Genomic DNA, 14,251 nt, shown 5'->3' with positions numbered 1-14,251 from the left:
AGAATTTGTATTGATCGAGACATGTAAGAAGGAAGAGGAAGAAAGTTCAGGACAATGAGTTACATCAATTTGCCATAAAATTTTCTTTCATTTGTCATAAGCCTTTTTAAAATTCTAGCACTAAATATCTTTAAAAGTTAAAAGGCCAAAACAAAGTATGATAGCATAATAAACAAATCCAATGTTTATTTTAAATAAACATACCATACTTTGTGGTTTTCATTGTGATCCACCCAAGCATTTCAACTGCATTTTCTAATATAGTTGCAGTCTGAATGTATCTGCTGACCAAAGTTAATTCTGTTAAATATTGTTTTCCTAGAATTTTTCTCTTGTTTCCAATTTGGTTTAATTTGGAGAAAGAACATTTGCTGTAGCTAGAACAACAATGAAAAACTAGTCTAGTAAAGTTTATGTAAATACCACTTTATTCTATAATAAATGTTTCAACAATTAAAAAAATATTTTTGTATTCATCATTTTATTTGCCATTTCTTATATCTTTCTATTAAAAGCATATATTTTACTTTTCTATAGCAACCATGAAATGTCTTGTATGTTAGCATTTTACAGACCGTTGAATATATTTCTCAAATCATATTATATTATATATATATCCATTCATATATAAATATATATTTATATTCATTAACAGCTCAAAATCTCTTCAGCTCTTCTGCAAGAAAAACCCCTTTTAAGAGTAAGCCAATGTTCAGCAATTAACGCTTCAAAATCCTACTTCATTTGGAAATGACCCAGCCATTCAACAATCTTCTACTACTTAGTTCAGCACAACTCTAGAAACCTAAGTCACTCCAATCCCAAGAGACGGCTCCAGATTATAGATAATAGATCATTCTATCAAAAATACAATTATTTCTAAGAGCTTATCTAAAAGTTTTTATCTCATCTATATATTTGTGTGTGTATATATATATATATATAAAGAGTTACTTTTTTGTTGACAAACTTAGTTTACCTTAAACCAAGGCATAATAAAAGTATTATATAATGTTGATGACTCAAGACATGTCCCAACTAGATTAACAAATAATTATATTTAAATCACATTCATATTTAAATAAACATTATACCCAACATTGAACACCCTTCAGTTCATGTAAAGCTGAATCCAAATAGAGCTCATTAATTCCACACTATCCAAAAACAAAGACATACACTGAGACATAGATAATTTTAGATACATAGGCATAGTTCTCTGTTTGAAATTTAAAATATCCTTTTGTTTTATTTATTTTGAGCTCCACCAATTTGTTAATGGCTGGAGTCCTAGATAGAGTGGGCTGTGTATCCCAAGGACATGATAAGAGTTAACTTAAGGTTTTTTCTTAGGCCTATTTTTGTTTCCCAGGCAGAACTTTAGCTCAAAAAAAAAAAAATATTTTAACAAGTTAACCTTTTCCTAACTGCACATGCAAGAAGAACCGGTTTTGCAATTTCAAAAAATATTTTATTTTCATCAGTTTCCTCCAGAGTCTAAAGAATATCATAGCCATTCAGTGTCAAAAATATCATTTTTCTTTTTTGTAGCTATAGTATATTATTAATGATATATGCATGAGGGAATTGTTGTCACATAGGAAGTAAAGCCTTGGCTACAAAATTTTGACAAATACTAGGACTGTTATGGAGACAGCAATGGCATCCTATTTCAGTACTCTTGTCTGGAGAATCCTAGGGACGGGGGAGCCTGGTGGGCTGACATCCGTGGGGTCGCATGGAGTAGGACACGACCGAAGTGACTTAGCAGCAGCAGTAGCAGGACTTTTAAGCATACCTTGAGGTAACATAGTCTATTGAAATCTTTTATGAGGCCCAATATGATTAGGATAAGGGAGAGAGAAAGTGAATCTCTGCCGGTCTAAAGGGTGTAAAGGTATATTTAAAAAGCAATCTTAAAAAAAAAAAAAAGCAATCTTGTGAATCAGTAATAATAATGTGCCAATTTTGAGGAACAGTAATAGGTGATGGGATCTCTGGTTGCAAAAAAGAGCAAGATTCTTCAATATGTTTCAATTTTAATTGTGTGTTTATAAGTTCTTTAATAGCTTGTAATTTTTCTTTCATAAGGGGCCATTGCTTTGTTCAAATAGGCTCATAATTTTTCTTAGTTATATTAATAATTGTTTTGTTTGTTAAATGAGCAGTGGCCCCTAGGAAAAATGTGGAATGCATATCTGAGTTTGCCATTGTATAAGTAAGTCCCTTCCTATTAGATTAAAGGGTACATTTATCACATAAGGTTTTAATGTTGCAGGTTGGTCTTCTGGTCCCTCACATGAGTATATTTGAACAATTTGATAAACTTCTTGTACTTTAGTTTGAGAAATTCTTGCAATTTGGCGAGAGACCTTTTGTACAGGCCAGGATTTGGGCCATAAATGTTTGGAAATAATAGTAATATCAGATCCAGTGTCGAGGAGACCAGAAAATCTTTTACCATTAATTTTGATATTTACATTTGGTCAGGCATACTCAGATACTAATGATGTCCACAAAGATTGTTTTTGATCTGTACTTTCAAACCCATCTGTCCATACATTATTAGAGGAATTAATAGAAATGTAAGGTAAAAGAAGTAATTGAGCAATTTTGTCCCCCTTTTTGAATTGCCATAGAATCTGAGATGACATCAGAATTTGAATCTCTCCTTTATAATCTGAATCAATTATTTCAGGGTGAACAGTAATTCCTTTAGAAGTCAGACTAGATCGGCCAAGCAAAAGACCAAAAGTTTGTGGGGGCAGGGGTCCAAAAAGTCTGGTAGGCACTCTAGTAGGGACTGCTTGAGGGTAAGGAAAAAATCATTTAGGGCTGGTATATCGACGGCAGCACTGCTGGATGTTGAGGGTTTGAGGGAAAAGATAGAACTTGCCCCTTTTTAAATGATTTTTATCTCCACAGTTAAAGCATCTTTCATTTTCCTTTCTAAAGGTAGCAGCCATTGCCTCAATCAGCATTTGTATCTTTTGAGTTTCTGATCCTAGATTGCAATAAGCTTTCAAATAATCAATAATAATCTTAGTCTCACAAATTGCAGCTATAGCTCTTTGACATTTTTGATTTGCATTCTCATAAGCAAGTAATTTCTCTAGCTGTTTTTTGGTTTCTTCTCCGATTACAGTATGGGAAATAGCAGCTTCTAATCTAGTTTAAAAATTAGCATAACTTTTCATTAGGTTCCAACAAATGAGAGACTTTTGGAGTTGTGACTGTTGGCAGAGGAGAAGAATTTGGAGCAGCTGGGGCAGGGCTAGTAAGAAAATTTTGAGATATTTTGTATTGTTTTAATTGGGCCTTTTGTAAGGTTTAATCATTTAATTTATATTTATGTAATAAGTGTTCTGTCTGTTGCTGAATATTGGAAGGGCTAGAATGTACCTTGAAATGGCAAAATTATAGCTTTAATAAGAGCCCATAGGGGCTAGAGATCAATTGGAATATTTTTTCCTTGTTTGGCTGCTCATTTAACATTTTCTTTGACCTGGAGCCAAATTTCTATATCAAAACTGCATTTATCAGGAAACTAAGGATTATGTTCAACTACTGTTTAAAGGCAAGCCTCTATTCATTGCTGTGAAGCCAGAAGTCCCTGAAATGTAAACAAATGGTGAAGTAAAGTAGAAAAATAATGGGGCTGGCCAGCCGTTTAACCCATGCCTTAGTACTTACCGACCTCAATAGGTCCCTGAGTCAGTCCGCCCGATATGCCACGTACACCAGTGTCCCTGTTCGGGCGCCATTTGTTGGGGTCCTTTAATGGACCGGAACCTTGTGGTGCGGAGTCGATGATAAGAAAGTGAAAGAGAGAAAGAGAGAGAGAGAAAGAGAGAGAGAGACAAAAAAGACCCGGGGACCTGAGCTCTGATGGAACAAAGGTGCTTTAATGATTTTTCTATGAGTATATATAGGCTGCAGTACAAGAAACTTCTTTTGGGAATGATAGAGATCAGAAAACCAAATGTACAGCAACTGTTACCACAAGGTCAGGAGACAATCCATATCTCAAGAAAGGGGAAGGAGATTAAGCTGTTTTGTCCTAAGGAGAATGTTTACTAAAGGAGACTCATGCTTGCCTCACATAATGACCTCAGTCCCTGGGAGCAGCGTGCTGTTCCGCTTGAAGAGGGACAAAGGACTCATGAGAGACAGCATGTAGGAATCCTCCCGTCAAACATTCCCTGACACATGGTCTTTTCAAATGAGTCAGTTCTTTGCATCAGGTGGCCAAAGGATTGGAGCTTCAGCTTCAACATCAGTCCTTCCAATGAATATTCAGGACTGATTTCTTTTAGGATTGACTAGTTGGATCTCCTTGCAGTCCAAGGGACTCTCAAGGGTCTTTTCCATCACTACAGTTCAAAAGCATCAATTCTTCAGCACTCAGCTTTCTTTATAGTCCAACTCTCACATCCATATGTGACTACTGGAAAACCCATAGCTTTGACTAGATGGACATTTTTCAGCAAAATAATGTCCCTGTTTTTTAATATGCTATTTAGATTTGTATTTGCTTTTCTTCCAAGGAGCAAGAATCTTTTAATTTCGTGGCTGCAGTCACCATCTGCAGTGATTTTGGAGCCCAAGAAAATAAAGTCTCTCACTGTTTTCATTGTTTCCCCATCTATTTGCCCTGAAGTGATGGGACCAGATGCCATGATCTTAGTTTTCTGAATGTTGAGTTTTTAGTCAGTTTTTCACTCTCTTCTTTCACCTTTCTTTCACTCATTAAGAGGCTCTTTAGTTCCTCTTTGCTATCTGCCATAAGGGTGGTGTCATCTGCATATCTGAGAGTATTGATATTTCTCCTGGCAATCTTGATTCCAGCCTGTGCTTCATCCATCCCAGTATTTCACACGATGTGTTCTGCATAGAAGCTAAATAAGTAAGGTGACAATATACAGCCTTGAAGTACTCCTTTACCAATGGAACCAGGAATAGAAACCCCTGGAAGAACTGACATGTAAATGACCAAATCGCCTCTTTATTTTTTTTTTTTTTTCATTTATTTTTATTAGTTGGAAGCTAATTACTTTACAATATTGTAGTGGTTTTTGTCATACAATGACATGAATCAGCCATGGATTTACATGTATTCCCCATCCCGATCCCCCCTCCCACCTCCCTCTCCACCCTATTCCTCTGGGTCTTCCCAGTGCACCAGGCCCGAGCACTTGTCTCATGCATCCAGCCTGGGCTGGTGATCTGTTTCACCCTAGATAATATACATGTTTTGATGCTGTTCTTTCAAAACATCCCACCCTCGCCTTCTCCCACAGAGTCCAAAATTCTGTTCTGTACATCTGTGTCTCTTTTGCTGTTTTACATATAGGGTTATCATTACCATCTTTCTAAATTCCATATAAATGCATTAGTATACTGTATTGGTCTTTCTGGCTTATTTCACTCTGTATAATGGGCTCCAGTTTCATCCATCTCATTAGAACTGACTCAAATGATTTCTTTTTAATGGCTGAATAATACTCCATGGTGTATATGTACCACAGCTTCCTTATCCATTCGTCTGCTGATGGGCATCTAGGTCGCTTCCATATCCTGGATATTAACTGTGAATCGCCTCTTTACTGTGCTCCTCCTCCCTGGAGGTGATGCCCACACCCTTTCTCTCCAGGTGTGCACATCTGCCTTGCTTCTATCTTAACTAAATAAACCATTTCTCTGTGTGTTCTCCCACTTGTTCTTGTGCTATGTCTCTAATAATAAACTTGTAGTTCCATTGACAGTTTCTGCCTTCATGATAAATGCATATTTGACTAGGGGCAAAGATCCAGGGAAAAGAACTTCTAGTCTCTAGCCCTTGCTGCTCTGGTGGCTAGCGTTCCTGATTTTCATCCAGGTTGCCCAGGTCCAATCCCTTGGCTGGAAATTAAGATCTCACCATCACCGCTCACAGCTGCCTTGCTGAGACCAAACTGACAGAGCAGCCACAATGACCAAGAGACCTGCTACTTTGCACTGGGAACTCTCATGAGCAAAGTTCATGTGGTTTCACTGTCTCATCCTCCCTCATCAACACCAGACAGGAGGGGCTGGAAAGAGGAAGGAAGAAGTGTGAAGGACTGACAAGCAATAAATGGACAAATAAGTAAATAAGATAATTTCATAGAATAAAAGCTTTCAAGGAAATGCTTGGGAGTAAGTGACTGGTAGGATGGGCAGTATTATAAAATGTGGTCAGGGAAGCACTCTCTGAGGAGGGGATATTTGAGCAAAGACCTGGACAATGAGAAGGAGACAGTCAGACAAAGGTCCGTGTGATGGGCAAGTATTCTAGAAAGAAGAAACACCAAGTGCAAAGGTCCTGAGGTAAGAATGAACTTGGTGCCCAAGGAGAACGAAAGAGGTCAGCATAACAGGAGTGTGATGAACAAAGAGGCTCTTGGGAGGAGACGAAGTCTGAGGTGTTGTGTTAGTTATCTACCACTGCAGCTGAAAACAAAGTAATCATGTTTTACCTCTCACAGCGTCTGTGGGCCAGGCATTCTGACAGGGCATGGTGGAAAGATCATCTCTGCTTCCGGATGTCTTGAACTTCAAATGGAAGACTCAAAGGCCAGGGACAGAATGGCTTGCAGTTTCATTCACTCACATTGTCTAACTGTTGAGGTTGGTGTTGGCTGGATGCATAGGTGAGGCTACTGATGAGTCTCGTCATGTGGCCGGGGGCTACCATCACAGCATGGTAGCTTCCAAAGAACAAGTGTCCTGAGAGAGAGCGAGCCAGGTGGGAGCTGAATTCTTTTTACATCTAACCTTGGAAAACACATAGCATCACTTCCACCGCATTCTATTAGGCAGAAGTGAACAATCAAGGGAGGGGAATTAGATTCCATTTTTTGAATGAGGAATGTCAAAGAACTTGTGGGTGTACCTTTCAAATACCACAGATTGGCTAAGAACCAGATCATGAAAGAGTTTGAGTTTTATTCTAACTGTGAAGAAGGAATTCATAGGGCCTGGACTCCATCTTAGGCCTGTTCATGCTGATCATGCTCGGCCACCTCTCCAATGGACTCTGAACTCCGTGTTTAGTGTCTGTGGAAATGAAAACAGACGTATAAGACCGCCTCTGGACGGGAATCTTGAAGATCATATCCAGATTACTCATCGCCTAAGAGAACACCTACACTAATCACCCCTTCCTTCAGACAGGCCATAAATTTTTCTGTACCTGTTGGAGTGTAACCTCGTGCTTATTAATTATTGGCTAATTGTTTAACTGTCTGAGCACATGGCACATGAGTGATGGGTTTATTGGGATTGTATTTACCCTTCCTTAATTTATGTAAGTCTCAAGGAATTTGGGGTGGTGGGTTTGGACATGTACACATGGGGTATAAAAGATTTTCACAAATGCTGATCGGGGTCCTTGGCTAAGAGAAGACTCTGCTTTGGGCCCAATGGTGTATTAAACTGCACTCTACTATCTGCATTGTCCTTCTGATTGAGTTTGTTTCCCAGAAAGCATGGCTACAACAACTGCAGTGAAAGTATTAGGAGTGTTTGGGTGTAGAAGGGAGTGGTGGCACTATAAAATTTATATTTTAAATAGGCCATATTGGTTTCTGGGCAGAGGATGGTGACAGGGTCAAACCTGGTGGAGCGGATTAAGAACTTGACTTGGATTCAAGTTCCTACACTAGTCAGCTGTTGGTTTCAGTCACCCAGTCGTGGCCGACTCTTTGCAGCACCATGGACTGCAGCATGCCAGGCCTCCCTGTCCATCATCAACTCCCGGAGCTTGCTCAAACTCATGTCCATCAAGTCAGTGAGGCCATCCAACCACCTCATCCTCTGTCATCTTGGGCAAATCACCTAACACTGGAGGGGAGGAGGAACCTCTTGCATTTATATGGATTTACCTAGAGCTTTTTCCTTCCTTGCACCTGCAAGGGCATGTTTGTTTCATGCTTCTCCTTTGTTAGATGGCTATTTTTGTTCACTACTATAACCCTACCACCAGCACAGGCCCTGGATGGGAAGACTCTCCATACATTTTGGTTAAAAACATAAACAAATAAATAGTACTGTAAACCCCTCACTAGTCCTGGAAGACGGTATACATCAGCCCAATTAGCCTTCAGTAATTGGGAGAAGCATCAGGGGAGCGCCTGGCCCCATCTCTTCTGGGATAAGCCTGTGCCCACGCTGGATGTGAGGCCTGATTCCATCATCACTGCCCAGATGGACACAAAGGAAGTGAAGATCTGCCCTAGCCCAGAGCCCAATACAAGTGGCAGACCCAGGGCAGCCCACTCTGATGTCAAGTCAGGTTGCATTCATGAGACTTGTACCCTCCAGGGATGAGGAAGAGCAGAGAAGGGTCTCATTTCTCCCCATGACCATCTCAGAACACTGAATTAGGGGTATAGGAGGGGAAGAGGGGAGAGAGAGCAGCCCTCACTCAGCACAAAGGTCTCTGGCTAGCGGATCATCTGCCCTTGACATGGGATGCTGACACCTGCCACCTCCAGTGATGTCAAGACACTGGGCCCACTGACCCCCAAGCTCATAACCACACCAGAAGCTGAGGAGGCTGTGACTGGGGTGGGGCGGGACAGGCAGGGATAAAACCTGTACAGTCTTTCAAGTCATTGTTTGCGTTTTTGAGCCTTCTAAATTATAAGTGCCCCAGGCAGAGACTATTGCATTCAATGGGGTGTCTAAATTCCTACAGCTTTCAGACATTCATTCTTTCCTGAAGTATTGAGATGCCAGGAGGCAGAAATGGATGCCTCAGGACCTTTCTGGTGGCATCTGTGCAGCTAACACTCTCAGGCTCTGGGACACCTCCCCTGCCTGCTTTGCTCCACTGGCTTTCATTCCACGTGCAGTGGCCACCCTAGAGGTGTGCGGTGGGGATGGGAATGGGAGTAGCCAAGGAGGCCTGTCACCGCCCCCTCCAGGCCCTCTTGGGGTGACCTTCTCAAGCCTGAGGCCGCCTCACCCATTAACATCTCAAAACTCACTACTGGACACTTCATTGCACTCCAGACAGAAGAAATCCAGCTCCATCCACCAGAACGCCAACACAAGCTTCCCTAACCAGGAAGCCTTGACAAGACACCTGTCCAACCCCACCTATAGCAAGGAACCTCCACAATAAAGAGGAGCCACAAAGTGCCAGAATACAGAAAGGCCAACCTAAACATAGCAATCTAAACAAGTGAAAAGGCAGAGAAATACTCAGCAGGTAAAGGAACATGATAAATGCCCACCAAGCCAAACAAAAGAGGAGGAGATAGGGAATCTACCTGAAAAGGAATTCAGAATAATGATAGTGAAAATGATCCAAAATCTTGAAAACAAAATGGAGTTACAGATAAATAGACTGGAGACAAGGATTGAGAAGATGCAAAAAATGTTTAACAAGGACCTAAAAGAAATAAAAGAGAGTCAATATATAATGAATAATGCAGCAACTGAGATCAAGAACACTCTGGAGATAACCAACAGTAGAATAACGGAGGCAGAAGGAAGATAGGATAAGTGAGGTAGAAGACAGAATGATAGAAACAAATGAAGCAGAGAGGAAAAAAGAAAAAAGAATTAAAAGAAATGAGGACAAACTCAGAGACCTCTGGGACAATGTGAAACACCCCAACATTCGAATCATAGGAATCCCAGAAGAAGAAGACAAAAAGAAAGAAATGATGAGAAAATACTTACGGAGGTAATAGTTGAAAACTTCCCTAAAATGGGGAAGGAAATAGTCACCCAAGTCCAAGAAACCCAAAGAGTCTCAAGCAGGATGAACCCAAGGCAAAACACCCCAAGACACATATAAATCAAATTAACAAAGATCAAACACAAAGAACAAATGTTAAAAGCAGCAAGGGAAAAATAACAAATAATACACAAGGGGATTCCCATAAGGATAACAGCTGATCTTTCAATAGAAACTCTTCAGGCCAGAAGGGAATGGCAGGACATCCCTAAAGTGATAAAAGAGAAAAACCTACAACCCAGATTACTGTACCCAGCAATGATCTCATTCAAATATGAAGGAGAAATCAAAGGTTTACAGACAAGCAAAAGCTGAGAGAACGCAGCACCACCAAACCTGCTCTCCAACAAATGCTAAAGATCTTCTCTAGACAGGAAACACAGAAAGGTTGTATAAACTCGAACCCAAAACAACAAAGTAAATGGCAACGGGATCATACTTACCAATAATTACCTTAAATGTAAACGAATTGAATGCCCCAACCAAAAGACAAAGACTGGCTGAATGGATACAAAAACAAGACCCCTATATACGTTGTCTACAAGAGACCCACCTCAAAACAAGAGACACATACAGACTGAAAGTGAAGGGCTGGAAAAAGATATTCCACGCAAATAGAGACCAAAAGAAAGCAGGAGTTGCAATACTCATGTCAGATAAAATAGACTTTAAAATAAAGGCTCTGAAAAGAGACAAAGAAGGACACTACATAATGATCAAAGGATCAATCCAAGAAGATATAACAATTATGAATATATATGCACCCAACGTAGGAGCACCACAATATGTAAGGCAAATGCTAACAAGTATGAAAGGGGAAATTAACAATAACACAATAATAGCGGGAGACTTTAATACCCCACTCACACCTAAGGATAGATCAACTAAACAGAAAATTAACAAGGAAACACAAACTTTAAATGATACAGTAGACCAGTTAGACCTAGTTGATATCTGCAGGACATTTCACCCCAAAACAATGGATTTCACCTTTTACTCAAGTGTGCATGGAATCTTCTCCAGGATAAATCACATCCTGGGCCATAAATCTAGCCTTGGTAAATTCAAAAAAAATTGAAATCATTCCAAGCATCTTTTCTGACCACAATGCAGTAAGATTAGATCTCAATTACAGGAGAAAAACTATTAAAAATTCTGAACAGCACACTGATGAATAACCAACAAATCACAGAAGCAATAAAAAAAGAAATCAAAATATGCATAGAAATGAATGAAAATGAAAACACAATAACCCAAAACCTATGGGACACTGTAAAAGCAGTGCTAAGGGGAAGGTTCATAGCAATACAGGCTTACCTCAAGAAACAAGAAAAAAGTCAAATAAGTAACCTAACTCTACACCCAAAGCAACTTGAAAAGGAAGGAATTATGAACCCCAGGGTTAGTAGAAGGAAAGAAATCTTAAAAATTAGGGCAGATATAAATGCAAAAGAAACAAAAGAGACCATAGCAAAAATCAACATAACCAAAAGCTGGTTCTTTGATAAGGTAAATAAAATTGACAAACCATTAGCCAGACTCATCAAAAAAAAAAAAGGGAGAAAAGTCAAATCAACAAAATTAGAAATGAAAATGGAGAGATCAGAACAGAAAACACAGAAATACAAAGGATCATAAGAGACTATTATCAGCAACTATATGCAAATAAAATGGACGACTCGGAAGAAATGAAAAAATTCTTAGAAAAGTAAAATTTTCCAAAATTGAACCAGGAAGAAATAGAAAATCTCAACAGGCCCATCACAAGCATGGAAATTGAAACTAATCAGAAATCTTCCAACAAAGAAAAGCCCAGGACCAGACGGCTTCACAGCTGATTTCTACCAAAAATTTAGAAAACTAACACCTATCCTACTCAGAATCTTTCAGAAAATTGAAGAGGAAGGTAGACTTCCAAACTCATTCTATGAGGACACCATCACCTTAATACCACAACCTGACAAAGATGCCACAGAAAAAGAAAACTATAGGCCAATATCACTGATGAACATAGATGCAAGAATCCTTAACAAAATTCTAGCAAACAGAATCTAACAACATATTAAAAAGATCATACATCATGACCAAGTGGGCAGGAATGCAAGGATTCTTTAATATCCACAAATCAATCAATGTAATACACCACATTAACAAATTGAATAATAAAAACCATATTATCTCAGTAGATGCAGAGAAAGCCTTTGACAAAATTCAACATCCATTTATGAAAAAAACCCTCCAGAAAGCAGGAATAGAAGGAACATACCTCAACATAATAAAAGCTATATATGAGAAACCTTCAACAAACATTATCCTCAATGGTGAAAAATTGAAAACATTTCCCCTAAAGTCAGGAACAACACAGGGATGCCCACTCTCACCACTACTATTCAATATAGTTTTGGAAGTTTTGGCCACAGCAATCAGAGGAGATAAAGAAATAAAAGGAATCCAGATTGGAAAAGAAAAATTAAAACTCTCACTGTTTGCAGATGACAAGATCCTCTACATAGAAAACACTAAAGACTCCATCAGAAAATTACTAGAGCTAATCAATGAATATAGTAAAGTTGCAGGATATAAAATTAACACACAGAAATCCCTTCCATTCCTATACATTCACAATGAGAAAACAGAAAGAGAATTAAGGAAAAAATTCCATTCACCATTGCAATGAAAAAAATAAAATACTTAGGAATAAATCTACTTAAAGAAACAAAAGACCTATATATAGAAAACTATAAAACACTGGTAAAACAAATCAAAGAGGACACAAATAGATGGAAAAATATACTGAGTTCATGGATCAGAAGAATCAATATACTGAAAATGAGTATACTACCCAAAGCAATCTATAGATTCAATTCAATCCCTATCAAGCTACCAACGCTATTTTTCACAGAACTAGAACAAATAATTTCACAATTTGTATGGAAATACAAAAAACCTTGAATAACCAAAGCAATCTTTAGAAATAAGAGTGGAACTGGAGGAATCAACCTGCCTGACTTCAGGCTCTACTACAAAGCCACAGTCATCAAGACAGTGTGGTACTGGCACAAAGACAGAAACATAGATCAATGGAACAAAATAGAAAGCCCAGTGATAAATCCATGCACTTATGGACACCTTATCTTTGACAAAGGAGGCAAGAATATACAATGGAGAAAAGACAACTTCTTTAACAAGTGGTGCTGGGAAAACTGGTCAACCACTTGTAGAAGAATGAAACTAGAACACTTCCTAACAGCATACACAAAAATAAACTCAAAATGGATTAAAGGTCTAAATGTAAGACCAGAAACTATAAAACTCCTAGAGGAAAACATAGGCAAAACACTCTCTGACATAAACCGCAGCAGGATCCCTATGACCCACCTCTCAGAATATTGGAAATAAAAGCAAAAATAAACAAATGGGACATAATCAAAATGAAAAGCTTCTGCACAACAAAGGAAACTATAAGCAAGGTGAAAAGGCAGCCTTAAGAATGGGAGAAAATAATAGCAAGTGAAGCAATGTACAAAGCATTAATCTTAAAAATATACAAACAGTTCCTGCAGCTCAATTCCAGAAAAATAAACAACCCAATCAAAAAATGGGACAAAGAACTAAACAGACATTTCTCCAAAGAAGACATACAGATGGCTAACAAACACATGAAAAGATGCTCAACATCACTCATTATCAGAGAAATGCAAATCAAAACTGCAATGAGGTACCATCTCACACCAGTCAGAATGGCTGCTATCCAAAAGTCTACAAGCAATAAATGCTGGAGAGGGTGTGGAGAAAAGGGGACCCTCTGACACTGTTGGTGGGAATGCAAACTAGTACAGCCACTATGGAGAACAGTGTGGAGATTCATTTAAAAACTGGAAATAGACCTGCCATATGACCCAGCAATCCCACTGCTGGGCATACACACTGAAGAAACCAGAATTGAAAGAGACATGCACACCCCAATATTCATCACAGCACTGTTTATAATACCCAGGACATGGAAGCAGCCTAGATGCCCATCAGCAGATGAATGGATGAGAAAGCTGTGGTACATATACATCATGGAATATTACTCAGCCATTAAAAAGAATACATTTGAATCAGTTCTAATAAGGTGGATGAAACTAGAGCCCATTATACAAAGTGAAGTAAGCCAGAAAGAAAAACACCAATACAGTATACTAATGGATATATATGGAATTTAGAAAGATGGTAATGATAACCCTATATGCGAGACAGCAAGAGAGACATAGATGTATGGAACAGTCTTTTGGACTCTCTGGGAGAGGGCGAGGGTGGAATGATATGGGAGAATGGCATTGAAACATGTATATTATCATATGTGAAATGAATCTCCAGTCCAGGTTCAATGCATGATACAGGGTACCCAGGGCTGGTGCACTGGGATGACCCAGAGGGATGGGATGGGGAGGGAGGTGGGAGGGGGGTTCAGGATGAGGAACACATCTACACCCATGG

The sequence above is a fragment of the Cervus canadensis genome, chromosome 1 (assembly GCF_019320065.1).
Source record: "Cervus canadensis isolate Bull #8, Minnesota chromosome 1, ASM1932006v1, whole genome shotgun sequence".
Taxonomy (NCBI): Eukaryota; Metazoa; Chordata; class Mammalia; order Artiodactyla; family Cervidae; genus Cervus; species Cervus canadensis.
Note: the sequence above shows the minus strand (reverse complement) of the source record.